This window comes from Onychomys torridus, chromosome 1, assembly GCF_903995425.1.
Source record: "Onychomys torridus chromosome 1, mOncTor1.1, whole genome shotgun sequence".
Classification (NCBI taxonomy): Eukaryota; Metazoa; Chordata; class Mammalia; order Rodentia; family Cricetidae; genus Onychomys; species Onychomys torridus.
Genome location: NC_050443.1, coordinates 91,312,174 through 91,340,099, shown reverse-complemented (window position 1 = coordinate 91,340,099; position 27,926 = coordinate 91,312,174). Strand labels below are relative to the sequence as shown.

At 49.3% G+C, this 27,926-nt stretch overlaps 1 protein-coding gene across 9 annotated transcripts in view; it reads right to left on the bottom strand.

The window, feature by feature from the left end:
* Window positions 1-27,926, bottom strand: part of Arntl (aryl hydrocarbon receptor nuclear translocator like) — a 102,319-nt gene that overhangs the window by 33,716 nt on the left and 40,677 nt on the right. For 4 of the 9 annotated variants that reach the window (XM_036189581.1, XM_036189650.1, XM_036189590.1 and 1 more), the window contains exons 3-4: window positions 5,008-5,135; window positions 301-426 (exon numbers count right to left, since the gene is read on the bottom strand). The gene's annotated coding sequence lies outside the window, so the exon portion shown is untranslated. Of the gene's footprint in view, window positions 1-300; window positions 427-5,007; window positions 5,136-12,133; window positions 12,227-24,203; window positions 24,311-24,973; window positions 25,067-27,219; window positions 27,443-27,926 lie in introns of those variants that run through there. The other 5 variants (XM_036189607.1, XM_036189615.1, XM_036189641.1 and 2 more) reach the window with 5 other exon arrangements.

Genomic DNA, 27,926 nt, shown 5'->3' with positions numbered 1-27,926 from the left:
CATGAGTTCAAGACTAGCCTGGGCAACATTAGTAGGGCCCAGTCTCGATTCCCATTCCTCTCCAAAAGAAAGCCTAAGTCCTACTGCAGAGTTAAGGTAATACAGTTCCTCTCTCTTCCTCACCAGGCAAGGTCTGCCATCTCTCTCTCCCCACCTGCCCCACCCTACCCTGCCCCAGCCCTTTGATCCCAGCATCTGCTTCCATAATTAAAGGGAGACATTGCAAATGACAGTACAAGCCATTTTCTGAGTTCATATTTTACAAGCACAGAGTAAGCTGCTCAAAAAAGTTCTAAGTACCTTGTAAGGGACTCTAACTCTGAACCCCGCAGCAGAGGGGTTGCCCAGTGGGCGGCCAAGGGCTCCAAGCTCCACAGGATTGGACTAGGGCCGTCACTCCCACCCTCTGGGCCTGAGTTCCCACATCTGCAAAACAAGAGGGTAAGGGTGAGCGCTGCTTCCCAAAATCACTATTATGCCCTGTGGCTAGTAACCAACCCCTCCCGGTCAGGCCAGTGCCAACTTCTACACTTCTGAGATCTACACCTTTATGTACGTGTCTCCATGTATTACCTCTTAGAATTAATTTCTAAAAGCAGGGCAGCCAGTGGGCAGCTCTGGATATCTCTATCCTCCAAAGAGGCCTTGCCAATCTCTAAAGTTTTACTTATTGCTGATGTCGCCTCTCCCTTTGGAGGCATTTGTCTCCCCTGGTGTCTGTACTCAGCCCCCATTTCTATACCACATGTCTTCTGCCCGGTGTTCACCTGTGTGCTTCGGAAAAAGTACACTTCGGAGGTCCGCATGTGCACACAGGGCTGCCAGCCTTCCTTCCCACCCCTGGCCATTGGTGTCTCCTCTGCACTCAGGGACTTCCTGTTGTCTCTCCTGTCCAACTTCCAACATCCCCCTCATTCTCACTTTAGGTGATAATTTTTCTCCTTTTTCTCTCTCTCCTTCCCACACCACCCCCACCCCAGTACTGGAATCTGAAGCTAAGGCCTCATGCATGCTGCTGCTCTCTCATTGAGCCACACCCCCAGCCCTGCTAGCTTGGTTGAAGTCCAATGGTGGCCAGCAAACACAGCCACATCTGAGTGGGTGTTGCTGTTGAGGCCCCCCTTCCCTCAGGCTTGCCTGAGACCTTCTGCTCTCATCTGCCCAAGGCCATCATTCCAGCCGCCCCCCCCCCAATCCTATATCACCCGTGCTCCCCACACAATTGGATCGTTCTCATCCAGATGAACACCAGTCATACTGCATCGTGGAGGGAAAAAGCCAACACATTATTTTTCCCTATTGTTCAGAATATAGAACCCAGGGCTTGGCTTGCTGGGCAAGTGTTCTACCTTAGTTCTGTGCCACCCCCATGTTAATATTCTGATCCTGCCCTTTGGGGCCACCCCGCATCCTGATGTAGAAGAAGCCTCTTCTTAAAGAGAAATTCCGCCCTTTCTCCTGTTTTTCCTCCTACAAGGTGTGCACCTCTCTCTCTCTGTCTCTCTCTCTCTGTCTCTCTCTGTCTCTCTGTCTCTGTCTCTCTCTCTCTCTCTCTCTCTCTCTCTCTCTCTCTCTCTCTCTCTCTCCCTTCCTTCCTTCCTCTCTCTGTCTCCTTGCCTCTTTATCTCTCTATTATAATAAACCCTCCAAGTGGATGCAGTGTCTGGGTTGTGTATTACTGGCCACCACCATGCCCGCATGAAGTGGTTTGCCTGCCAGCTCACCGCTGCATCTGCTCAGCATGCCAGCATGTTCTCCCCTCCCCCTGCACACATAATAAATCATAACACCCCAGGCCTAAATAAACTGTTTGGGACACTATCTTCCTATTGTCCCATTTTCTATGTCTCCAGCATAATCTAACTCGGGTCAGAATTTTTTTTTAATTTAATTTAATTTTGCATAAAATAAATATGTAGGTGGGTGTTTTGCTCGTATGATGTCTATATACCCACTTGTGTGCCTAGTTGTAGCACAAATTGTTAGGAGGTTTTATTAATGAAAACAAACCTGAAGCCAGATATTGGGGTGAATGCTTAAAGATCAGAGAAGCAGAACAAACCACAGCTAATTCCTCAGCTGATCCTGTTTCCTCAGACTAGAAGCCTCTGAGTCCTCATCCAAAATGAATCTCAGATGAACTGCTGCTCAAAAGCCTAAAAGCTTAACCAGCTCTAGTTCCTCGTCCTCATGCCTTAAATACCTTTCTGCCTCCTGCCATCACTTCCTGGGATTAAAGGCGTGAGTAACCATGCCTGGCTGTTTCCAGTGTGGCCTTGAACTTACAGAGATACAAGTGGATCTCTGCCTCTGGAATGCTAGGATTAAAGGCATATGCTACCACTGCCTAGCCTCTATGTTTAACACTGTGGCTGTTCTGTTCTCTGACCCCAGATAAGTTTATTAGAGTGCACGATATTTGGGGGAAACACAATACCACCACACCTACTGGCCATGGGTGTCAAAAAGGAGCATCAGATTCCCTGGCTCTGGAGTCACAGAGGGTTGTGAGCCACTGTGTGGGTGCTGGGAATTGAACTCCAGTCTTCTGGAAGAACAGCCAGTACTCTTAACTTCTGAGGCATCTCCCTGGCCCCCAGGTCAGGCTTTGTCCCTTCATGACGTCTTTACAAGACTGCGGCTGCCCTACCTAGTTCAGCAGGGGCCACTTTTTTCTAGAACAAATGGCCAGCTCTCACTCCCTCCACCAGTTGCATGGGCAGAGCTGACCTCTCCCAGGCCACTGTCTCTGTCCATACTCAGTCCCTAGGAGTTCTACTTTGTCTCAAATGCCAGCCACACTGTGACAACTCCAAGCTTCTATCTCCAGCGTGGCTGTCCTGAGCTCTAGATTGTCTAACCACCCCTCTCCCTAACATCTCCACCTGAGTATGTGACAGAGGGTCTATATTGACCTGCTTATGTCCCCCCAGCAAGCGTTTCAGGCCTCCCTAAGTAAGCAAGCGGTCTCCATCCTTCTAGGCTTCAAGTCAAGAAGCCACCTGACCCCTCCATTTGTCATCTTATTGGCACGGAATTAAAAATATGGAACAGGTCACTGCTAAATGTCACTTCCTTAGTGACACTTCTTTGAAGGACCATATAGTATGAACTCTGCCAACCCTCCTATTCAATACCCCTATTTAAATGTTTCAAATCCACCTTTCCCCTATAACAATCTCCTTTCAGCCCTCCCCACAAGGTAGTCAGCTATGGAGGGCAAGGGCTCTGCTCTGATGACTGCCCACAGCTTGCAGAACTCTTTCTGGCATACAGAAATGTTCCACAGGACATCGGAAATGAGTGAAATCATCTGCATATGACAAAGCAGTTCTGTGTTCATCACAGATGTTCTAAGCTTTTTTCTTTCGTTTCCTTTTGACTTTTAAATTTTCTATGTAGTCTTAAAACATTACAAAAATCATTTTCAAAATAATATAACACAAATATTCCTCTGTATACCAATACTTTGTAACTTTTAATTTATTTTATTCCTTTTTTTTTGAGACAGGATCTTACTGTGTAGTGTGTAGCCCAGGCTAACCTAGAACTCATTATGTAGCCCAGACTGGCCTTAAACAGTGACCCACCTACTTCAACTTCCCAGTGGTAGGATTACAGGCATAAACCACCATGCTGGCTTGTACTTTTAGTCTTGTGTATGTGTGTGTGCATGTTCATGTGTGCACCTGTGTAAAGATGTGTATTCACATGCATGCACATGAGTAGAGACTGAGGTTGACTTTCGGTGCCTTCTCCAATCATGTACCTCATTTCTTGAAATGGGGTCTCTTACTGAACTCAGAGCTCACAGACTGGGATAGACTGGTTGCTGGCAAGCCCCAGGGATCTACTTGTGTCCACTTCCCCAGCTCTGGATTACAGGTGCATGCCTCTATACTCAGCTTTAAATTTTGTATTTTTTAAAGATTTATCTATTTTTATGTATATTGATGCCTTTGCCTGTATGTATGTATAGGCACTGTGTGTGCCTTGTGCTCTTGGCAGTCATAAGAGGGCATTGAATCCCTGGAACTGGAGTTACAGAATATCGTGAGCTGCCATGCAGGTGATGGGGACTGAATCCAGGTCCTCTGGAAGAGCAGCCAGTGCTAGAACCACTGAGTCATCTCTCCATACCCCGCCCTCAACGTTTTTAATTCTAAATATGTGTATGTCTGTATACATGAGTGCTGGTGCCCACAGAGGCCAAATGCATGAATCCCCTGAAGCTAGAGTTAGAGGAGGCTGTGAGCTACCCAGTGTGGGTTTTGGGAATCAAACTCAGGTCTCATACAAGAGTAGTATATGCTCTTAACTGCGGAGCCATCTCTACAGCCTCCTACCCAGTTTTTTACATGGGTCCTGGGATCAAACTCAGGTCCTCATGCTTGCCTGACAAGCACTTTACTGACTGGGCCTTCTCTCCAGCTCCTAATTTCCCTTTTTACTTGCTGATTTAATTCTCTGGCAACTGTTCTGATATACACTCCAGGTTAGGCATTTCTCTCTTCCTTAGGGTAGATGCACTGTTGTCCCAGAACTACTTCTTAGACTATGCTTCCCATTACCAAGCACCTAATGCAGTTCCTCTGCTGACAGGCTGGGTCGACTCATCCATTCTGCTCCCCTAATCTGCTTCTTTTCATTCTACCATCACACGGTTCTTACAAGTGTGGTTTCCGCACACATCTTAATACAGCAGAACAAATTATTTCCCTTTATTGGTCTCGGTTTCCAGAACTGTCTTGGCTATTCTGGCTTGTCCTCTGGGGAGCATCTTATAAAATTCATGGTGCATGGCCACCATAACTGCTGACATTCACACTGACCTTCAGAGAAGCAGGAAAAGGGCAGAATACACACCCTACCCTCCAGGTCTCAGCAGTCTACAGATCTTTGGCCCCTTGCACATGTCAGACCTGGGATGCCACTGGGATCTGACTCACTTTTTAACAGCCCAGCAGCTGAAGGCCACCAATGACCATCAGCTGCCAGGGCTTTTACCTGAAGTTACAGTTCTCAAGCTTCGATCCAGTGTGGGAGGTACAAGGGACTGCTGTGCTTGCCGGTCACCTCAAAGTGACTTTCATGTTTTGTAGCTTTCTTCCAGCCAGTCAACGTCTTCCAAAATCCTACAGTAGAGACCCAAGGAAAGAAAACCCAAACAGGTCACACAGGGATAAACAAATCTGGTAGTCTCTTATGAGCTAAGGGGGTAAGAGAGTGAGACCCTGACCCACACAGGGCAGGCTCCCAGCCCATCCATCGCCACATCCTGGCCACACTCACTGGCCCATCTTTACATACATCCCTGTGACACCTATGTTGCAAATGCATGAATCTGGCAGATGCTTCCCGTGAAAACCATGCCTTCTAAGTATGGATTCTTAGACACATCCTTAGGAAAGCTAGGCATGTTTTATTACTTCTTTTACTGGGTTACATGGAAACTGTGAATGCCCGGGTATTATTTTACATCAGACACTTATCGACTTACGTGGGTTAACTTGTTCAAACATGAACATCCCTCAAGGAGGCAGAGACTGCTGCTGCATGCACTTTACAAAGGGGAAATCCTTAAAGGGGTAAATAGACTAGCCAGAGTCACACTGAGAGTGGTGGGCCACCAGAAGCAACTGACAGTATTGTTCAGTTCAAGCTAGGAGTGGTGGCTCATGGCTGTAATTTTATCACTTAGAAGGTAGAATCAGGAGGACCACAGGTTCAAGGCCATCCTCAGCTACACAGAAAGTTCAAAGCTAGAGTGGGTTATGGAGAGACCTGGTCCCAAAACAACAGTGCTGGACATATAGCCCAGTAGTTGAGAGAGCTTGCTGCTCTTCCAGAGGACCTGAGCTCAGTTCTCAGCACTCACATCAGGTTGCTTACAACCACCTGTAACTCCAGCTCCAAGGGACCCAACACCCTCTTCTGGCCTTTATGGGCACTGCACTCACAAACACATACCTACATGCAGACACACACATACACACAATTTTTTTTTTAAATTGTTTTTAAGAAATTGCTCAGCTCTCAGTGTAAGTTAAAGCAGTCATCTGAACCCAGAGGTCCAGAGCAACAGAAAAGGACAGAGGCCTTTAGCTCAAACAAATGCCAGCAGGACCAGCTCAGGTGCTTAAAGAAAATCCCTGAGAACACCAAGATGTCTAGACACATCCAAAGCTAAGACAGGCATGACATCCACAAGGGCCCATTTCAGCCAAGTGGCAATGATGCCACCTCCTTCTGCCAGGACACAGGCCTACACTCTGCCCATCAGAGCTCCATGGCAGTTTCCTGTGTAGGGAGCACTGATATGGAAGGAACACAGGGGCCTTCCACATGCTCCTCATCCATGCTGCTCTGCCTTCAGCAGGAAGACTACAACTGAGAATGCTCTCCTGGTCTTACAGCAGAAAGCCTGGTGTTAATCTGGCTCACTGTGCAGTCTTCGGAAAATGCTATCTGCCTCGATGGTCCTAAGTCCTGGATGACTATCCAGGCCTGGAGTCCCTCTCCACTGACTCCTCCGTGCAGCCTGGCTCAGAATCCTTCACAGTCCAACTCTGTTAACTCCAGTCCAGGCACATGCAAACGTTCTATCTGGAAACCTGGCTCTTCTAGCCTCTAACCTCAGCTGGTAGGTAGAAACAGCAAACAGTGACACAGTCTCCAGGCTTAACATAGCAACTCCAGCTCCATCTGATCTGTCCAGCCAGAATGCTGTCTTCTCAACTCCCACGTCGGCAAGGCCTCAGCCATTCTGGGCTTGTCCATACCTAGGCACACGCACACGCATGCACACACACATACACACACACACACACACACACACACACACACACACACACACACCACCCCAGAGCTCCTCTGAGGGATGGATCTAGCTACTTCCCTGTAACCCCTTCCAATGTTCTGTCAGATGTTCGATCATTCTTTCCAGATCCAGCCCCTCCCACTATAGCCAGTCAGAGAATACCTGCCTCCCTCAGGGCACTCTAAGCCAAATTTTTCCTTAAGCCAGAAAAATTCCAAACTCCCTAGCAGGACACACTGGGCCTTACTCAGTGCTAGCCCATCCTCTCCACACACTGCCCCAGGGCTCGAGCCAAGAGGAAACATCAAGGTACCCAGGAGCTGGGTGGTAAGGGTCCCTTACTGTGGGACCCACCCTGTTCCTTGGTAAGGCCTTCATGCTATTACACCTGCCCATCTTCCCTGCCCAACTAGAACCCTCAATTACAGGGCGCTGTAACTGCCCCGTGCCTCACTGCAAGTGGCCCATGAGCAGACAAGACCAGGTCCTTTCTCCCTGCTGTCCCTGATCAAGGTTTCACTAGATTTACAATTCCTTGCTCTATACGAAACACTTCACTTTGATTTTTTTTCTAATATTAAATTTTACTTTACAGAAATTATAATAACTGCTAACTTGATGTTCATATTATCTATATAAAACAAAACTGAGAAGGTGTTCCTTCCATATTAGACAGGTGAGCCAAATATGACACTTGACACTATTTTTAGAAAACTTTCTCTCTCCAAGAAGGCATTCTTAGCTAGAAGAACAAAACGAAAGGGGACAGAGAGACAGACAAACCAAGACAAAAGCCGCATCTTTCCATGCTCCTCACTTCTGAAAGGGGCTTGAGGCAAGGCAGGGAGGGAGCTCCCGGAGGCCTCAGGCACCTATAAGAGGGACCGTTGCTGGCAGAGGACTCACAGGGCCTGCCCCTCCCTGATACAAGCATGTAAATGGCACAGGAAAGCCACTCTGGAGCCCAGCCTGTGCCCTGCAGTCCAGGGCCACACATATGCCCACTTCTGAGCTAGAACACGCTAAAGATGAAGAGAGGGCCTCACTGGAGAGCCAGAGGAAGCACTTATGGGGGAAATTGTGCAGTGTGCCTGGAAAGAACATGAGGCACTCTCTCCCACCCCTGCCCCTCAGAGCACAGGGACCCCTGAGTGCCACCCAAAGAAGCAGAAGGCGGAAGGAATCGTCCCAGCCCAGGCTGCCCTCACAGAGCAGCTGCAGCAGCTGTGAAGGCAAGGTGGGAGTGTTAGCCACTAGTGGGCGCCCAAAGGAGACACAGTGTTTCTCTGAGCAGGGCAAGACAATGCTAAACTCCAAGCCTTAAGGAGCCCATCCCACCATCTGCAGGAAGACAGCCACATCCAAGCCCTCAATCTAGACCACGTGTCCACAGCCCTTTCTCTCCTACCCAGTACACCAGAAGGCTGCCTGCAGGTTGCATTTATGTTCCAACACTTAGCTGCCTCATGCTAATGAGACCTGATGAAGACATCCTGCCTCTCTCTCTGGTTCAAACCACTTTTAAAATCACTATAGTGGGGACGGAGAAACAGTTCAATAGTACAGCACTTTGCCCAGCATGCATGAGGCCCCAGTACTGGGGGGAGTATTAGTGATAAGTTCCTACAGTCAGCACTTTGAGGGCTCATTTTCCTATAAATAAGCAAGGGATTTGGGGTAGGGGGCCCAGCTCCCTAAAGATGGCTGTAGATGTTCCCATGCTGCCCTGGCTTCCTTGAGCAAATGGGCGGACTATGAGTCAACAGCAAGCCGGACGACCATCTGCCAGCACTGGACTGGCGCTTTGGAGCACTCCCTGAATGCCTTGAGGAACTGCATGCATGGTGGGCTCAGTTAACTGCTCTGGATTCTGAAGGCACAGGCCCAGCCAAGACAGTTTCAAGCGGTCTGTTACAGACTTTTCTCTACGACAAACCTTGGTGAACTTTTGGTGAACCTACAACCGTTCCCACCTAAGCCGAGGAAGGGGCATTTCCCTGGTGGCTGAGCAGAGCTCAGACTGTGACTGATGCCAACACACGCTCTCACTTGAATGTGGAGTTTGCTGTGACTGGTACAAACACCCTTCTCCAGCCACATAAGTTTGACTTACTTGGGAGCTAGTGGGGACACCACCCATCCCACCCCCGGCTCCCCCACTGTCTCTCCTGGTGTTAGAACATTAAACCTAATACAAGGCTCTTCTTGATGGTCTTCTTCGGCCTGCGTTTAGTAGACTGAGCTGGTACCATGAACAGCAGACAGGAGAGTGAAGTGGCAGCAACGGCAAAGGCCACGGAATGGAGGTGACAGTGAGGAGCTGGCACCCCAAACAGACAGCAGGGGAGTGGCCACCTATCCGGCGGATGAGTAAGAGTCACACAGCTGTGCAGTCAGTGGGTCGGGCTGCAAAAGCAGTGTTGCAGCTGCATGCACTGCCAGCTGCAAACAAGCCAGGGCCTCAGTTTCAGCAGTCAACAGCAACAGAAGCAGCAGCAAGAGTGGCCAAAGCTGCTGCCCATCAGGACAGCTGCCATGGCAACAGGAGGCAGCAGGGAACGGAAGGGATGGTATAAGGAGAGAGAAGGTGGAGCACTAACACTGAAGAAAGCAGCCAAGGGCTGGAGAAGAGAAACTGTGGGCCCTGGTTGCTGAAAGACCAGAGCTGTCAAGTCGCTGGAGCCAAGGGTCTCAGACGCGCCGGGCCCAGAAGCTGCGATACTAGCCAGCACCAAGGGCTGAGGAGTGCACGCTTGTGCTGAAACCTGCCTGGGAGCTGTAACACTAGCTGCTACCAAGGGCTGGGGAGTCCTGACTTCCTAGGGATGCAGAGCTACAATGCATGTGCAGTCTAGGCCTGCAGGAGCCCACCTGCTGCTCTACCTGCCTGCTGCCAGCCATAACTGCTTACTTCGGTCAAAGGCCAAGAGAGGCCAAAGGCTTAAAGAGCTTTGCTTAAAGGCCTGTGCACAATTTCTACCCAGGCAGAACAAAAGGACCACCATAGCCAGCTGATGCTTAACACTGGACCCTGGTGCCAGATCTGACTGTGTGACTTTCCCGTTCCGTCCTCCCCAACTCCCCCCCATCCCGGCCGCCAAAAAAAAAAAAATATGTGAGCAAAGGTGACAAGCAGAACCTTCACACAGCCTTCAACACAATAAGTATCCTGGGCTGAAGGCCCTTCTTGTAGCCAAGATCCTGGGTGGATAGCACTGTAAGGAAAAAAGACTTTTGAAGTTGGTCATCATGGGGGTGAGGCTTCACTATAGACACCTTGAGGGTCAACTTCCCAGCCTCCAGAGCTCCAGAAACAAGCTTGTTTTCATTATGCATGCCCTATCCTGTGCTATTCTGTGATAGCAGCCCAAAGGAATAGAATGGCCAACTCATCTGTTTGTCCCTTTCCATCAGAGTACTGAAATCTCTGCATCTCAGAAGACCCTCTGTCCCTAGGATGGGTCCCACTGTTACTGCTGCTGCATGTCTTACAGTAAGGTGCAAGGTGACGGAAGGAAATAGATACCAGGGTTTTAGAGTCACGGGCCTGGCAAGACTGACCTTTACAACAACTCACTGTGGTCATGACCCGACTCTCTAAGGAATGAATAAAGAACTGAGAAGTAGGGTTGGGGATTTAGCTCAGTGGTAGAGCACCTGCCTAGCAAGCACAAAGCCCTGGGTTCGATCCTCAGCTCAAAAAAAAGAACTGAGAAGCAGAGTTGCCTTGTTCAATAAGTATAGCCAGAAAGTGGGGACTGAAAGCCAAGTAGGTATCAGGCTTTACTGCTGATCCTTCTGCTAAAATACATCCACCATGCCGGACGGTGGTGGTGGTGGCGCACTCCTTTAATCCCAGCACTCAGGAGGCAGAGGCAGGCAGATCCCTGTGAGTTCGAGGCCAGCCTAGGCTACCAAGTGAGTTCCAGGAAAGGTACAATGCTACACAGAGAAACCCTGTCTCGAAAAACCATAAACAAAAATACATCCACCAATGCAAAATTCGAAGAACAAAAGCCAACACTGACAAAAACAAGCACTCCTGGGGAAGGGATGAAGAAAGCCTACACCAGAGAACACCCGGATTCAGAAAAGCCCCAGCAACAGAGCAAACATGTTCTCTCTGAGCTTGTTGCCAGCCAGGGCAGCTGGAACCAGCCTTCGGTGGCTAACACCAGGACATCTACAAACTAGCTCACCGGGACAAGCCCACGCATGGAAGGGTGTCTTTTGAGAACAGGCTGGAGTGATGTAGCATGCCCAGTGGTTCTGGGGAAACAAGCTTTGGAAAAGACCTCTCTTTAAAGCCACCCCAGTGAAAGCCCAGCTTCCTCTTTTCCCTCGATGTCACCCCCAGAGTGACAGCTAGATGGAGCTCTCCTAAGAGACATGTGAAGCCACCCGGCAACTTTTGATGGTGGTGGGGCTTAATAACAGGGTAGGAAAATATGAACGAGAGTCGGCAGCTGAGACTACCATGTCTAGTGGCTAGATGTCTGCAAATCTTCTCCACACATTCTAGAGAGCCTTAGAAGGGGCCTGCATTGTCACCTCTGCATGCCTACAACCTACAAGGAGCTGACAATGTGTTCCCCAGGGACAGTGTGTTCCCACCCCAGCTAGAGAGCCAGCAGGTGACCCCACCCCTATTCTCCACTGTATGAGGCCTGTCTGCCTTGATACTTGCTCAGTTGCTCTGATATGTCCGGAGGATGGTGGCTTTGAACAGAGACCAGAGGCTGATGGGCCCTTGCCCCTTTGCCAGTCCCCCCTGGCCCTCGATACTCTGACAGCCTCAGAGGAATTCAGCAACCATGCTTTGAAACACTTAAATTCAGAAACCATTCACCAAGTGAAGCCAGCACCCTGAACCTAAGGTAACAGACATTTCTACCAGTGTTATTTAACAAGCCATGCTGTCGCCTCTAGCAGAGGCCAGGGCAATGCAGACACAATGGAAACCCACAGTCATTACATTGAAGACACTTTCAGCATAATTGGAAAGATTGGAGTGTTTAAATAAATGTATGACAGCATAGCCAATGCTACAGGTGGCATGCCCAGCACAACACAACTCCAGGAGGGGCTGGTGCACTTAGGTGCCATTACAACAAAGTTACAGCAGGTGGCAGTCCATCATTTTGATTCCTCATGAGCCGAATGGAGAAAATAATTAGCTTATTGGTGTGTGTGTGTGTGTGTGTGTGTGTGTGTGTGTGGTGTGACAGCTCATTGAAGGTAAAGGGGTGGTGCCTAGGACCAGGTGTTACAGGTGTTTAATGGGTAGATGTTAAGGGGTACAGGGTACTTTACCTTGAAAAGCACTGGCTGTGCAGGTCCTGGGGACAGACCGCTTGTGGCACTTGTATGCCTCGTCCCACTAGAAGCACAAAGTGCTCAGGAACCCTGAGGTTGAACATAAATGAGATCACACTTGGAGCTATGGGGGCTGGACTTGTGAATACAGGGCTCTGTGTGATGAAAACAAAGCCTCCCTTTGTCCAAAAGCCCTCTAATGCCATGGAAGGAGGAAAGAGCACAGAATTCCACTCTTGGATGGCGCTCAGGGCTAACCTAGAATGTAGGGGCTTGGAGGCACAGGAAAGGCTGGCCTCACAGATGGGCTGCTCTCTAACTTCCTGCAGTCCATGCTCCCAGGCCAGCACAGACACAGTCACGGCGAGCAATAAACAGATGTCCTCAGAGCCTTTACCTCACTTCTCCCTGAGGAGTACATTGTCGAAACAAAGTTAGCTATGGTCCCCGCCACCCAGGACATTCAGGAAAGACTCGTGTCTGGGCTGTGGGTGTACAGATTTCCAGTGGCAAGAGTGTGGGGAGCAGCTTGAATACAGCGGACAGCCAAGCAGCTGCCTAACTCAAGTGGCCCAGGATGAAGGGAGCAGACAGAATGCCACAATGAAGTAACTGAGTGGACAAGCAGCCGGAGAGATGATTATTTCCTCAGTGTGAGAAAAGGGACCACCAAATGACTTGGATTCTTAGGGACACCAGTTCCCCTTTAAGTACCCATGAATCATCTAAGAAGGCCATGGCCTTTGGGGGATCTAGAAGCAGGGTACACAGTGCATTCTCAGAGAGGAGACAGTAATCAGGCTTCAAACCCCAATCCCACCAGGCATTTGAGCCATGGGTCCAACACACAACACTGGGCACAGGGCCTGGCCTTTGTGTGCCATGGCCTCCTGACCTGCATGGCAAGGATGCCAGCAGTACCCGCCCCTTCAACGAGTTTCATAAATCACTCAGCATGCCACCTGCCATGGAACAAGCCCTTTGTGTGAGCTATTATTTTCTCATTGGCCATCACGAAGGCTAGTGTTCTATCTCCCGCGGTACAGAGGAAACTAAATCTGAGGGAGTAACTTGGCAGAGACTGAGGTTTGAGGAGACAGTGGTACACGCAGGTCAGTCCTGTTTGCCATGCAAAAAAGAAATGGGTACAAAAAAAGAAAACACATGTGGGGTGCAGAGATGGCTCAGCCAGGCAAGTGCACCCTGACAAGCATGAGGACCTGAGTTCGGATCCCCAGCATCCACATAAACTAGTCACACACTAGCTGGGGGCGATGGGGAGGGGGTGAGTGAGGGTGGGGAGGGTGAGTGAGGGTGGGGAGGGGGTGAGTGAGGATGGGGAGGGTGAGTGAGGGTGGGGAGGGGTGAGGGTGGGGAGGGTGAGTGAGGGTGGGGAGGGGGTGAGAATGGGGAGGGGTGAGTGAGGGTAGGGAGGGTGAGTGAGGGTGGGGAGGGGTGAGTGAGGATGGGCAGATAAGCCTGGGAGCTTGCTGACTACTCAAGCCAGCCAACCAGTGAGCTCCAGGCTGATAGATTCTGTCTCAAAAATTAAGGTGAAAAGCAATCAAGGAAGATATCTAATACCAGTGTCTGGTCTACGTACACACACACACCAGGAACAAAAGCGTATACAAGGACTCAAAACTTCTCCAAAGCAGCCCTACTGGAAGATCTGCCACAGTGCCACAGAGCATTGATTCTGCAGGACTTTGATGGTACATGCCGAGGTAAATAGGCTAATTTTTGTTCTGCTGGGATTCTTGGACATTTCAGGTATGCCATTCCAGAGTGTGGGGTCCAGGGACAGGAGAATCTCGACTTCCCCAAATGTATGCACCCACAAACCATGTTTTATTTAACAGCCATGGGTTAACAGTACACACTGAAGGAAACTCTATAAAGCCACTTGGATCTGAGTCGTCCTCGTCCCTCCCACCCCGGGACTTGCCTTCTCCCACTACTGAGTCCCCTCCCAGGAAGTACTATTTATCAGCCTTGTGGCTGCCCTGTCATAGCCTAGCCTCTGAAGTTCTGGTTCCACACTTTCACTTGGGGAGTCTCTGGCTTCCCACTCCGAGGGGCACTATCCTTTGCCTCTGGGTATTCATATACTCAGCCCACTCCCTGAGCATGTGGAACAAGGACTGTGCCCCAAAGCCTTTTCTGCCAACCTGGGCTCCAGAGTTGGTCTGTGTTCCCTGGAGAATAACAATGTCATGAAGCTAAAAAGGAGTTCCTTGCCTTGGTCTCCACAACCCAGAGCCTGGCATGAGGACACGCCCACGTGGGCTCTGTCAGCTACATCTTCCATCCCTGCCACCTCCTCCCTGGGAAGCAGCTAAGCCAGCTCCAGCCTCACCCTGCCTCTGCGTTCAAAAGAGGCACAGGCAAGGAGCCCCAGGGTACCATGGAAGATAGATGACTCACATCAGAGGCCTGCTGACTGAAGACCTGTCACCTGGCCCCTTCTTTTTTTCTAGTGCTTTCTGTCTGTTGGTTTGTGTATTTAGGCACTGCAGAATAAGGGAAGGGAGTCTGGTTCTAAAAACTCTTCACCGAAAAAAACTTACTGCCTGAGGTTGAAGAAAATTCTGGAAAACATCTGCATCTTGTTCTAAGGAAACAAAAGAATGCACTGCTGTTATTCGGTGGCAAAGGAGAGAGGCTTGCAGGAGGGAGAGCAGGTAGACAAGCCCGAGGCCTTCTGTGCATCTGGCTGGGGGCTGCTGATAGGCAGGTAGGAATGGACGGGTCTAGCAAAGGCTGCTGACAGGCAGGTGGGACGGACGGGTCTAACAAGTACTAAGACGTAGACAAGAGAAGTTCTGTGAGGGACACACGAGAGGGACGGCGGAACAGTCTCTCCCAAAATGTGTACGGGTGTTCTAGGGACAGGCTGAGAAGGGGTTTGTGGAGGGCTGGAGAACAGAAGGTCTCCTAGGACAGCGGGACACAAACGCGCATCCAGGGCTGGCCTAGTAAGTGGTCTTTGTAACTCCTCAGCAAGTGAGAGAAGAGAAAGAGTGGTGGACCCTTCTGACCTGGACCACTGTAAGAAGGGAAGGGAACAGGGTCAGAAGATGCTGAGTGAGGGGGGCAGGAATGACAGGATGGTGGGCAATGTGGGGCCTCCTGCATCAAATCTCACCTCTGTCACTTGAGGGCTGAGTGTCCTGGGCAGGGCAGGTGGTCACTAGGGATGTGGTTTCCTCCTCTGTGGGGACTCCCCCCTCTGTTGCTGGCTGGGCTTAACACAAGAAGAGCACTGGGCCTGTCTGGCCACCTACCTCAGCAGAAGAGCTGGGACTGAGTAATCAGGAGCTCAGAGGCTGGGGCACTTGCCAGAGGAACAGAGCTGCGCTGGGGACTTTCGGAAGAAGCTCAGAGTTGGTGAGGATGGAAAGACAGGGGGACACGGGGCTCTTAAAGTGGAAGAGATTAGGGACAGTGATGTCAAGAAACCAGTTAGGAATGAGTGCGAACAAGTGTGAGTAGGCTGGAGAGAGACCTGGAGCAGAGCGTCAGCTCTTCACAGCAGTACTGCACACATGGGGCACTCATAGGAATATAAGCAGATTTTTCAAACTCCAGTCCCTGAGTTTGCCTGAAACACTGACAGAAGCCCCTGAAGGCAAGCTGGGACCAGGAAAATCAAGAAGCGCATCAGTGGGTGATGGTTAACGGAGCTCTGCAGTTGCTCAGGAAGAGGGGCTGGAGGCAGCAAAAGCAATGGTCCCCTCAAGAAGAGGGGCCAACAGGAAGGAAGGTGAATCCAGGAGAGTAACTGCTGCTGTGTGGTGGGCTGGACCCCCACAGTGACATAGCAACACCATGCTCAGGAAGTACAGTGTCCCTCACATCCCATCAGCACCCTGCAAACCTTCCAGTAACCTACTCTATACACTTCTGAGCACGCACGAGAACCAGGTTACTTCTGTTGTGGACAGGTTTGCTAGAGGAAGCAAGTTTCCCCACATACTGCATGTGGCCACCAAACTTCACTTTGGGGTGACTCTGTAACAGTGAAGACACTGTTAGCATGCTGGACCATGATCAGTCATTCAACTCTCAACAAATATTTGCCGACAGCACCAAGTGCTGGGAACTGTCCTTCACAGCAGTGCTGGTATGGGGCAGGAACACCACCCCTTGTCCCCATTTGGTACACATGCTGGCAAAGATGGCAGGCAAAGGAAGTGAGCAATTAAATTATATTGGAGGCTGGGCTGTGATAAATGTGCTGGGGGTGGGGCTGGCATAAGGGAGAAGGGCAAGACACCCTGGGGAGACAAGGCAGACAGGAGGCAGTGAGTGGGTGGTTAGGATGTAGTAGACAAAGGACAGCAGCCCAGGGGACACAAGTGACAAGACAGCATCGGTGTGAGAGCAGACAGCCAGGCTTGACTCGGAGAAGCACGTGGCTCCGCTTAAGTTTGGGTGCAGGGATTGTCTTTGTTTTGACAGGGTCTCATTCTATACCTTAGTCTGACTGGGAATTTACTGTATAGTTCAAGCCGGCTTGAACTTGTGAGAATCCTCCTGCCTCAGTCTTCCAGATGCTGGGATGAAAGACATGTGCCACCAGGTCCAGCAGCTCCACTTACTGTTGCAGTGAGTGAGAAAGGACCATCTTCACTTTTTTTGTTTTGTTTTTGTTTAAGTGTGTATGTGTTGAGGCCGGGGGAGTTAAGATATAACAGGGTGGTGAGTTTGAGGGAGAGGCGGTGATGTGGGTGTGAGGAAAGACTGGTCCTATGTGCATTTCCACGCTGGTGCTAATGACAGCCTGTGGGTGGGTAGAGGATCAGAGGCTGGGGACACGGTGGAATGGTGAAGTCAGTTTTGCAAGTATTCTGGAGAAACGAGGAATATAATTTCCTGACTGCCTAGACATGGCATGGGGCAACACCCAGTCTTCAGCCTGTACAGAAGCCTCCAGCCAAGGGGCATGCTGGGGATAAAATCCACCCTGGGCTCCATTTGCCAGGAACACACCTACATGAAGCCTGGAGGAAGAGAAAACTTTGTCCTCCACCGTGCAGGATTGGAACGCCTGGATGTCCTACCAAGAGCACACAGTGCTATGTGGAAGGGAGACGGACAAGACACCTGCCTCCCCGGGGCTGTTCCCATCAGGAACAGCAAGCTAGTACCTAAGGCATGACCAGCCCTGACCTCTCAGTCTGTCCTTAGATTATGTGGGAAGGTACTGTTCACCAACATCACAGAAAAGACAACACTGCATCAGTGAGGTGAAGCAGCCTGCTGCCATCACACAGCAGGGAAGGGACGCCATGCAGGAGTCCAGACAAGCCCAACCACACAGCCAGGACCACACAGGCTTTGCTGCTTCTGTGACTCAGCAAAGATAAGCTGTCCCAAGTGGTGGAAGTGGGCAGGACAGGCTCACCCCACCCTGCCCACTCAGCCAGGCTGCCAAACCCAGGAATTACCTAGGGCTTTAGGGAAGGAGCAGACACTTCCAAGGAAGCCGTTAACAAAAGGTTAACTAGATTACCTTTCCACCCCCCACACGGAACTTTCCAATGTGCCCTTGGCCTCGTGCCTGCCCTGGGAGCACAGTGTGAGTGTGACCACTTAATATAACCCAGACCCTCTCGGTCTCCTTGGCCCCAGATCCAACAGGTAGGGCTGAATGAACCCTGACCCTACAAGTTCTTCCCAACTGAAACAGATTTCCTTCGAGAGAAACTGGGGGGGGGGGGGGGGGCGGGGGGGCGGGGACCCTTTTGCAGTTTCAGTTTCATTTTCCTGACTGTTGGTTAAGGCAGACTACTCTGGATCTGAGGCTGCGCCTGAGTTGTAGCTCAGAGTATTTTCTGAGACCTGCTAAGTGCAGGGTCATAATGCTGGGCTTTTATTCTGTGCCCTGGAGGAAGCTTCATCTCCTCCCTCTGCTCACCAGGGGGCAGCCAGGATTGAAGCCCAAGCCGGACAGACCCTGGTGAAGGAGTGCTCTTGGCTATGAATATGACAGAGAAAAGGAGAACAGATCCTGAGTCTCCCACAAAGCTACAAAAAGGCAAAGACTTTGATGGGAAAATAAGTAAAGGACTGGAACAGGAAATTACAGAGGCTAAAATGCAAAGAACAGGAAAACACCTTCAACCTCTTCAGGCCAAATGAGCGAGATGTCACTTTCTCTGCTTTTATTAGTGAAGGCTACCTCTTAAAGATAGAGCTGGCATCGAGTGAAGACAATATCAAAAAGCAGGTCAAGGGCTGGAGGGATGGCCCAGCAGTTAAGAGCACTTGCTGCTCTTGCAATGGACCTGGGTTCAGTCCCCAGCACCCACATAGCAGTCTATAACTGCAATTCCAGAGGATCCAAAACCTTCTTCTACCCTCCATGGGCAGGCATTATGTGTGTGTGTAGTACACAGAAAATAAAAATAAATATTTTTCAAAAAGCAAGTCAATACACCCTAAGTCAGAATGTAAACTGGTGTGGACTTTTGGGAAGAAATTTGGCACTATGTTTATGTCCAAGCTTTAAAAGGGGTTATCCCAAACTAGATGTGGTGACACATGTTTTTAATTCCAGCACCGGAAAACAGAGGCAGGTGGATCTCTGTGAGTTCGAGGTCAGCATGATTTATATAGTGAGCTCCAGGATAGCCAGGACTACATAGAGGACTCTTGTCTCAAAAACAACAAGAATGGGGTGGGGTGGGGGTGTCATCTGTTTGCTCAAGTAATTTGTTTTCTTTTCAGACAAGATCTCACTATGTAGCTCTCGATTCCTCAGTACCAGGCTGGCCTCAAACTCACAGAGATCAGACTGCCTCTGCTTCCCAAGCGCTAGGATTAAAGGCATGTGTTACCCACCATGCCTAGCCCAGCCCTAGTAATTTCTTGTGTAAATTAGCTTTTCCATCTAAAGATATCACATGGCACATGTTCACTTAGTAGACACATGTCCATGGATGTATAGGGATTTTCGTACAGCCTCATAATCAACAACATCTAAATAGTCACAAAGAGAGGTTAGTTAAACTTTGTGTGGTTGGAGAGTTGGCTCAGCAGTTGAGTGTGCCTGCTGTTCTTCCAGAGGACCTGAGTTTGGTTCCCAACATTCATGCCAGGCAGTTTATAACTCTGATGCCCTCTTTTGGCCTCTGTGGGTACCACACACACATACACAAATTTTTTAAAGAAATTATGGGTATTTAAGATGAGATATTATAACAACTATTCAAACTATTCTTAAAACTATAACAACTTGGTAAATACTCCTTATTCTCAAGACTATAACAACTTGGGAAATACTCCTGTAAATGCTGTCTTAAAAGGACTCAAGATTACATATACAATATTCCTAACCTTATTACATACCTACATATAAAAGATGAGATGACAGCAGAATACTGACAGATCCAAATGGCGAGATGAGTCCGTTGTTTTATTATGAAGACTTGATTTTCCATATTTTCATGTGAATGTTGGACATGAATTACTTATATAGAAACATTTAATAATATCTTACCAGGGGTTGTCTTTGGGGCTGAGATAATGAGTATTGGTTCCATCTTTGGGTTTGCCGTCCACTTTGAACCTTTCTCTAATAAGCAGATGTTATCTCCGGACTAAGAAGAACAGTGAGTCTTACTATTACATGCCAGGATTAGCAGCAACCCCGTTGCTATGTAGCGTCTATGAGGGACTTGCAAGATAGAACAACAAAGGATAGAAAATCCTCAAGACCAGCTCCAACAGACAGAGGCCTTGTGGAAAGTCACCAGGAGATGTGCTGAGAAGCTCAGGCTTCCTGACGACATCCACTTTGTGGCTGGGGCCCTCATCTTCACAGAGACTGCGGGTCTGTGGGCACAAGGGTCAGCTATGACCATGGGCTGGGCCTCAGGAGCCCACTGTCCCATGTTCAAGCCGGTACAGGGCTGAGTCTCTGCTGGAATGCACGCAGAACCTAAAGAAACCTAAGAAAGGAGAGCAGGAGGGTCTTCCTTTCTGGGGGAAATCCCACCACGTGGATGTCATAACATGCATGTGAAAAGAGACATGACAGATATGACCAGGGCTGTTTCAGGCTGAGATTTGTGGTTCTAAAGTGTCAGAGGACATCTGAATGTAGTCTCCAACAAACAACAGGCACAGCCAGATATTCTGAATTCTTCATACCCTTAGTAAAAGGACATTTCCAACACAGATGAAAACATTTCTTTGACCTATGGCTTCCTCAGCTAATTCGTAAAATATGGATACATGCACACACATGCACACAATATGCTAACTCCTTTCCTACTTTCAAAGAAGCAATACAAAATTTGGTGTGTGTGTGTGTGTGTGTGTGTGTGTGTGTGTGTGTGTGTGTATGTGTGTGTGTATTATCTATTAAGGCAGAGTCTCACTACGTAGCCCAGGCTGACCTTGAACTTGTGACTGCCTGTCTTAGCCTTTCAAGTGCTGGGATTAACTATACCCAACATCTGCACAAATATTCTCCACATGTCTTTCACGCTCTTAAAACAAAATCTATCAATAATATAACCTATAGAAACATATTTGCAGTCAACACTATGCCCTGTCTGTAATACAGGGGAAAATGAATTACAATTGGTTAACTTTATAAATTAATATATAAACACATCTGTACACAAGGCATTATTAATGTACAACATAATGAAGTGCTGGAACATTTCATAAAACAATGCTACTCATACACTTGGCAGTGCAGGTCTTAGAAAATTCAGTATAAATTAAAAACGTGCAAAATGATTGCCTTCTGTGGAACATGAAGTCTGGTTCCAGGCTCAGGCTACCACAGACAGGAACGCCCACCGCACATTCAGCAGCCCTGTGGATGGACAATCCCACTTTCTGGAAGGATTGATTATCCTTTCCACAGAAGCCCTGTCTGCTCACAACACCTAACCAAATGACCCACACATTTCTAAAATGCCCTACAGGGGGATACTATGTGCCCACTCACTCAGAGCTTCGTGATTCAACCCATTTACCCAAGCCAAACAGAAAAAAATCAGTAGTTGACAGGACTAGAAGAGGAGGAAGAGGAAGAGCTGGTGGAGGAAGAAGGAAATCACCAAGCTAATATTTACACTCATAACCACTAGGCATTGTGTGGTACCCAGTCATTCTCCATTATACCCAGTCAACTCTCTGCTGCAGGCTAACACCCTTTCCACCCCACCATTTCAGGTAAAGACACGGCATTTCAGGAAGTACTCCCCTGCCCTGAGACCCACTGTAGAGACAGCAAGGCAGACCTCACCCAGCCCTTCAGTATGCTTCCCCTCCAGGTCTCGGGTCCTAAGGCTGATGTCTACAAATCTGACTGGAACATACAGAAAGCAGCTCAACAAGAGAAAGACGGCTGGATCCTGGCCTCTCAGTCTCTGATTCAGAGCACAGGGAACGAAGCTCCCGGCGAAGTTACAGATCCACTTTATCTACCCTCCAGCAGAGCCTGGGGTGAGTGGACCACCCACTGCAGGAAATGTACATTCAGCACCTGCATCCCAGGTTACAGAACTTACAGCTTGATGGCCACCAAATCCACCTGCCTGGCCATGGCCAGGTTGCTCCGTGGAACAGAACACTGTTTCCATGACACCTCTCTCTGCTGTCGGCTGTCAGGCACCAAAGCTATGAGTAAGCACTTTAACAAGAGGCTCGTTGTACATCTGACATAGTTCATATTTGTCACCTTGACCCAATCTCATCACTTCAGGAGTCTTGTGAGACCCGGCTGAGCCACCATGACCCCATTTGCTGCTGACAGAGCAAAGGCCTCTGCCCTTGCAGTCCATTCTATCAAAACAAACTCTGAAGAGGTTTCATGGAAAAGGGTTCAATTCAGACTCCTCTCAAATGACTTCTTGCAAAATAAGTTTAAGCAAGGCCAGCCCAAGCCTAATCACGGACCTATTTTTAGCACTACAGACCGAAGATTGTGGGTTACTGGAGTACCAGCACTCAGGGCACAGGTTCCAGAGTGACTGACTGGGCCCAGCTCCACTCTGCCACTTACTTACGTGGCCCTGGACAAGCTCCAATCTTGTGCACCTTTGGTTCTTCACTAGTAAAATGAGGCTCATGACAGTGTGCACTGAGAATCTGAGGAAGCCGCTTAGAACATTGCCCACGCAAGGCAAGCACACACTCAGCTACCACCCCCTTGGTAGTAATAGATTGACTGCAGGTTATCTGAAGAACGGCTGAAGGTCTGCACCCATACCCAGGTATACACATACACACATATTAAAAATAGAACACATCTCTTTTTTAAGTTTCAAAGGGATCAGAGAGATGGCTCAATAGTTAAAAGTATATACTACTGTTTTACAGAGGACCTAAGTTTGGTTCCCAAAATCCTCATTGGATGACTAAGTTACCTACCTATACCCCAAGCTCCTGAGGCTCTAGAACCCTCTTCTGTCCTCTGCTGGCATCTGTACTCACATGCACATGCCCACGAAGAGATATACATATATGCACATCATTTAAGACAAATCTTCAAAGAATAGAAGGAGAATGAATCCAGGAGCCATGACTTCCCACTTCTGAAGTACAGCCATGCTGTGACTACAGAGCTTTGTTCTGTGTGGTTACAGGGGGCAAAAGTAGGTCACTGAGGAAACACTGGCAAGAAACAGACTGGAGATCAGAAGAAAGAAGAAACTTCAACATGCCCGAGGTGTCCAGAAGAGGAAGCAGGATGTCTGGTGGTTAGGTGCCTGAGGCCAGGAGATGGCTCATCGCGTGCCACACAGGCAGGCCTGCCTGGACTAGAGAAAGTGACCTAGGGTGACCCTTGCGCTGACGCACCTACTGCTTTGATAAACTGCAGACTAGGGACAGCCAAGGGTGCGGCTGTAGGCTTAAGGAGAGAAGGCTGGACTTCGGACTGGCAGCGGCATACACAGTCCTCAGAGCTTTTACTTTCTGCTATCAGTTAGTGCTAATGGAGGTGCACCAGTGACCAGCCATGATCCAAAGAACCAAGCACATTTCTTAAATACCCACTGGGGTGCTGGAGCAGCAATCAGGTGGTGACTGGGCTAGGACATCGTCCTATCAATGTCTTCCTACTTTGGGGGTTTAAATTCAGCATCAGCTACCACTGCCAGACTGATAGTAAGGGGGCTCCAGTACAAAAGCGTGGGCCAGCTCACCTCACATGCTATGATGAGCCCAAGAAGCCGGGGGCTGTCTCAGCTTATGGCATCCCCCCTGCGAAGGATTCAGGGTCCTTCTCCTCTGGCTTTCCACCACTGTTTCATGACATAACCACAGACACACATCCTGACCTGGAGCTTACCAGTGGGGATCTTCTGGGCCCATATGCACAGTGCAAAAGTCACTGAGACAGAGAAAAGGCCAGCAGCAAGGGGGGGAGGGGCCTCCAACACAGGGCACCCAGGGAGCATTGTTGCCTTTATAAACTATAAAACTAAAAATAAATTTAGAACTAGGAACTATTTGCCAACAAATGTTATTTGTATTGAAACAATACAATTCAAGAAAAAAATCTATTTCCTGAACTATAGCTCATGGGCTATTTTCCAAGTCTTTCCTGTGTACTTGTTTCTGGTCATTCACATAGTCTCAACTCTGAGAACCTGGAAGTGGCTGTGAGTATCAGGCAGAAAGAGAAAAAGAAGGCATGGAGACGACTGTGGCAAGACCTGGGCACTCAGTTTGCAACCTGGCAACACCTGGGCACTCAGTTTGCAACCTGGCAACACCTGGTGACAGTAGGTGAACCTCTGGCTAGGCTGGCGACAATCCCACCGAGTGAGAATGTACCCAGTAATCCCAAGCTAGGCTGCGAGATCTGCCCACAGCTCATCTGCCCACAGCTGCCCTCCCAACCCCTGGCAGGGGCAGTTCAAGCCCCAGCACGTCTCTGTCCTTTACTCCATTCGACTGTAACCAAATTCCACAATTTTGGTTACAAGCCCCACCACGCACCAAGAGGTGCTCCCCCCCCCCCCACCGGTCCTTTCTCCCTGATGAGCTGTGGGCTTAATTCTGGCCCTTACCTCCTCCTGTGTGGCCTACTCACCTCCTCTAAGCCACAGCCTCCAGCAGTGTCCATCGGTGACTCCAACAGTCACCTTCCATGGAAAGACTTCCTGAGGTCCTCTGCCGCTCTCAGCCTCAGGGCCCACTCTGGCCCAGGGTAAGAAAGGGACACAGGTTTCACTTCACACACCAGCCCAGACCACTGAGATTGGTGACCAGAACCAATTCTCTATCCTTCTGCCTGGGGTGGGGTGGCAGGCCTAGGAACACAGCCCTCACGCTACCCACAAGCTGTCTAACAAAAGGGCATTCTAGTGGGCCCAGGGGTGCCTGCCCCTGGCCCGGGCACTACCCCTTTGTTCTCTTCCACATCCCTAAGAAATCCCTCAGCAGTCCCTCAGGCACCTCCTCAGTCTCCACTGTGCTACCCACTTGCTGTACCATGCCTGTTTCCTCCCCATGCTCAGCAAATGTGCAGCACCTGTTCCCATGAGAAAACTTTACAGTGTCCATGAAGCTTCTCTGGGGGTGGGGGTGGGGGTGTCAAGGAGCGTCTGAATTCACCTTTACCAGAATGCCCACTCTTACCGTCTCTAGCACATCGACTAATCTGTGTGTATCTGTAACTGACTCGCCTTAACTCCTTGTGACTATCCAACTATCTTAGTGTCTGTGTGTTTTAAGACTGTGACCCTAGGACATGCAAAACTCAACTGTTTAATCACTAGTCCTGAGTGTCACATAGTAGGGCACTGTTGGGAACTTAGAAGGCCTGGAGCGTCCCCATGTACCCCTTCTGCTGAGACTTACTTTGAGTCTCTGGGCAGCATCCCACTTCAGTATGGTGTGGCTGAACCTCAGGGTCTCTGAAGAGCCTTCCAGCTCTAAACACCACAAGACCACAGACAGACACAGGCTCTCATCCAGGGCTGGGCTCAGAAGACAACACAACACTAGTGGCTCCTCTGAGTGGCACAGATCTGGCACTGCAGTGAGCCAAATTCCTGAAATGGGTAGTTAGAATATCGGGATATGTGTGCGTGCAGCTAAGTATAACGGACAATGAAGAATGATTTTATCTCCCTCTGAGAATGTATAAGTACACTACTCTATATTTATACCTTCTATCTCCTAATTTAGAGCAGAACTTTTTCTGATCAGCCCTCACTTGCCAATACTTTCCGCTCGCCATCTAAATGAAGAGCTGGAGTCATGTAAGTTCACAGACTGAATGGTCGGCTGATTTACAAAGCCCTCCAAGTGTGGCTGCAGGCTGATGCTGGCAACCCCATAATTAGATTCGGCATGCTTTGCAGTGATATATTTTTTTTTACTGTTTTTTTTTTTTTTTAATAACTCAGTCTTCCTTCTGGGATGAAGGGAAAGATGGAATTTGTTAAAAATAAATTGCGATTTAGTGGCTTTTCAGCCTTCTGCTGCTTGTTGCTCTAAATATTCTATAAATAAGAGAAGCCCTGCCCTATAGTGCACTGTAAACACCCACAGACACTCAGAGCCAAATTCTTCCAATTATGACCCTGTGCCTGTTGCCAAGCTACTGCAAGGACCTACTTGAAAGGCAGCCATCTAGGCCATTTCCTGATTAAGCTGCCCTGTAGCGAGGAATCCAGGCCTGCTGCTCTGGCCTCACAGTCAGTCCCAAATAACCGCTCCGTGTTCCTGAATTAAGCCTTTTCCTTACGATAGAATTATAATTCTAAGGTTACTGCAAAACTCACTACGCACCCAACCATCCATCAGCCTGGACTGGGTGTCTGTTTAGGATGGAGGGCTGTCACCTGGAGACTTTTAAAATCAGGCAGCTGAAGCGCAGTCCCAGTGGCTTTTCTAATTGTGTTCAACAAATCAAGGTCAAACAAAAGTAGGTCAGCTGTCAACATGACAGGTGAGTCAGAGACTGCCGGCCCTGCTGCATAGCTGCTTCCTGGACAGCAGGGGGCACCACTGCCCAGTGCAGAGGCGTAAATGGTCCTCCAACAAGTCCTAGAGGGCAGCATGGGTGGCATGCTGTGCTGGGCTTACTGATAAGTGGTTCAAACAGCCATGCCTCCTGGCACTTACAGGCCTGCACAGCCCTTAAGGGACTGCACTTTGAGAAGCAGTCTGCTGAGCGCCATGTGTCACTGTGGTTACTTCCAGCTCCTTAGAAACAAGGATGCTCCAAGCAGTGTAAGGCAAAATGAGCTCAGGCTAGAATAGAAGCAATCTGCCTCCCAACATGAGGCTCTCTGCTCTCTGTGGGCTCACCTAGGTGTGGACCCAAAGGGCATTGCTTGAGGCCAATGAGAAGCCCTGGGACCCAGTTCCTACCCCAGAAGCATCCACTCTGAGTGAACTGACATCTCCCAGAAGAAAAGAGATGTGCATGTGGAAAAGCCCCCAAAACTCATAGCTGAGACCTATATGGTTAGAGGGACGGGCTTTTTAAAGCAGCCAGGCAGGAATGCTGGGAAGCAGGGATCACAAAGCACGAACCGCCTCAGAGAAGCCTCCAATCTCCAGGAGTCCTTGCCACTGCTGCCTCAGGGTACAGGCTTCTACTCTTCATTGCCTGATAACATCTACATACTAGTCTTTGCTCTGCTTAGAGCCTGAGCATTAGCTCAGAGGCGCTCTCTCTGCCTTGCTCTGTTCCCTTTGCAGACTCACAGTAACATCTCTGGCCCTCAGTGATTCCTCTGTGCATACCCCCAGGGGAAATAAGCATGTGTCAGACTTCTGCAAGGGTCTGGAACAGAAGAGCCCCCATGGCAATGCTAAGGAATGTCTGGGTTTTCTGCACAGCGGGGTAAAGCAAGGCTCAGGGAGGGTGCCCATCAGCCCAGGGGGGCATATTAGTAAGTGATGGAGCTGGATTTCAAAGCCAGGCATGCAACATTCCAAGCTTGGTTTTGCAGTGAGCACCCACTGCTTTCAGAATCTAGCAAAGAGTAACAACTTTTGAAGGGTAAGCCACTCATCAGAAAGAACTTTCCCTCAGCCACCTAATTAATATACGGCAGGCAGAGCTCCAGCAACCCTAGTCCCATCCCCACCTTCATAGAGCGCTGACAAGCAGAGCCAGCGCAGGATGGAGAACGCTGGGCTTTCTCTCAGTGGCAGTGACAGTCATCATAGTTGTCATCGTCGTCGCTGTTAGCAACAGCAGGCTATTCCCCGGTTCTCTGGAAACGTTCCAAGAAGAGGCCTGCAAGCAAGTCTGTGCCTGGCAGTGGTAAGGTCCTTGGAATTGCCTTTTCCCAAACCAAGAACGAAAAACTTGAAGAATAAGAGGGAGACAGGGAGCATAGTTTTTAAAACTGAAATCCCCCAGATCTCTAAGTTGACAAGTGGAGACTCGCATCGACATGAATTGAGAACATTAATCTCTGCTGAAGCTAAGTTTATCCCCCATTATAATCTATATACCACAACACTCCAATCCATCTGATATTTTGGGCCGAGCACCCCCACGCACACTCCAGTCTGTCTGCTAACTGCAGGCTCTGGCTTGAATTCATGTGCAAATCAGCAGGTGCATCTCATCCAAAGGGCCAGGCTAGCTCTAGTGTGTGAATCTATTTCCCAATTATGAGAAATAAATGCAAGTAGCAAATGTCATCAGACAGGTATTTCCAAACGCGACCAGGGTGTCCTGTGGCTCTTAGACACAAGCATCCTTCAGAAGCGCTAAGCCCTCCACAGTTGCCAAGGAGCAAAAGCATCAAGACAGATGAGCACACAGCCTGACCCTGGGCATGAG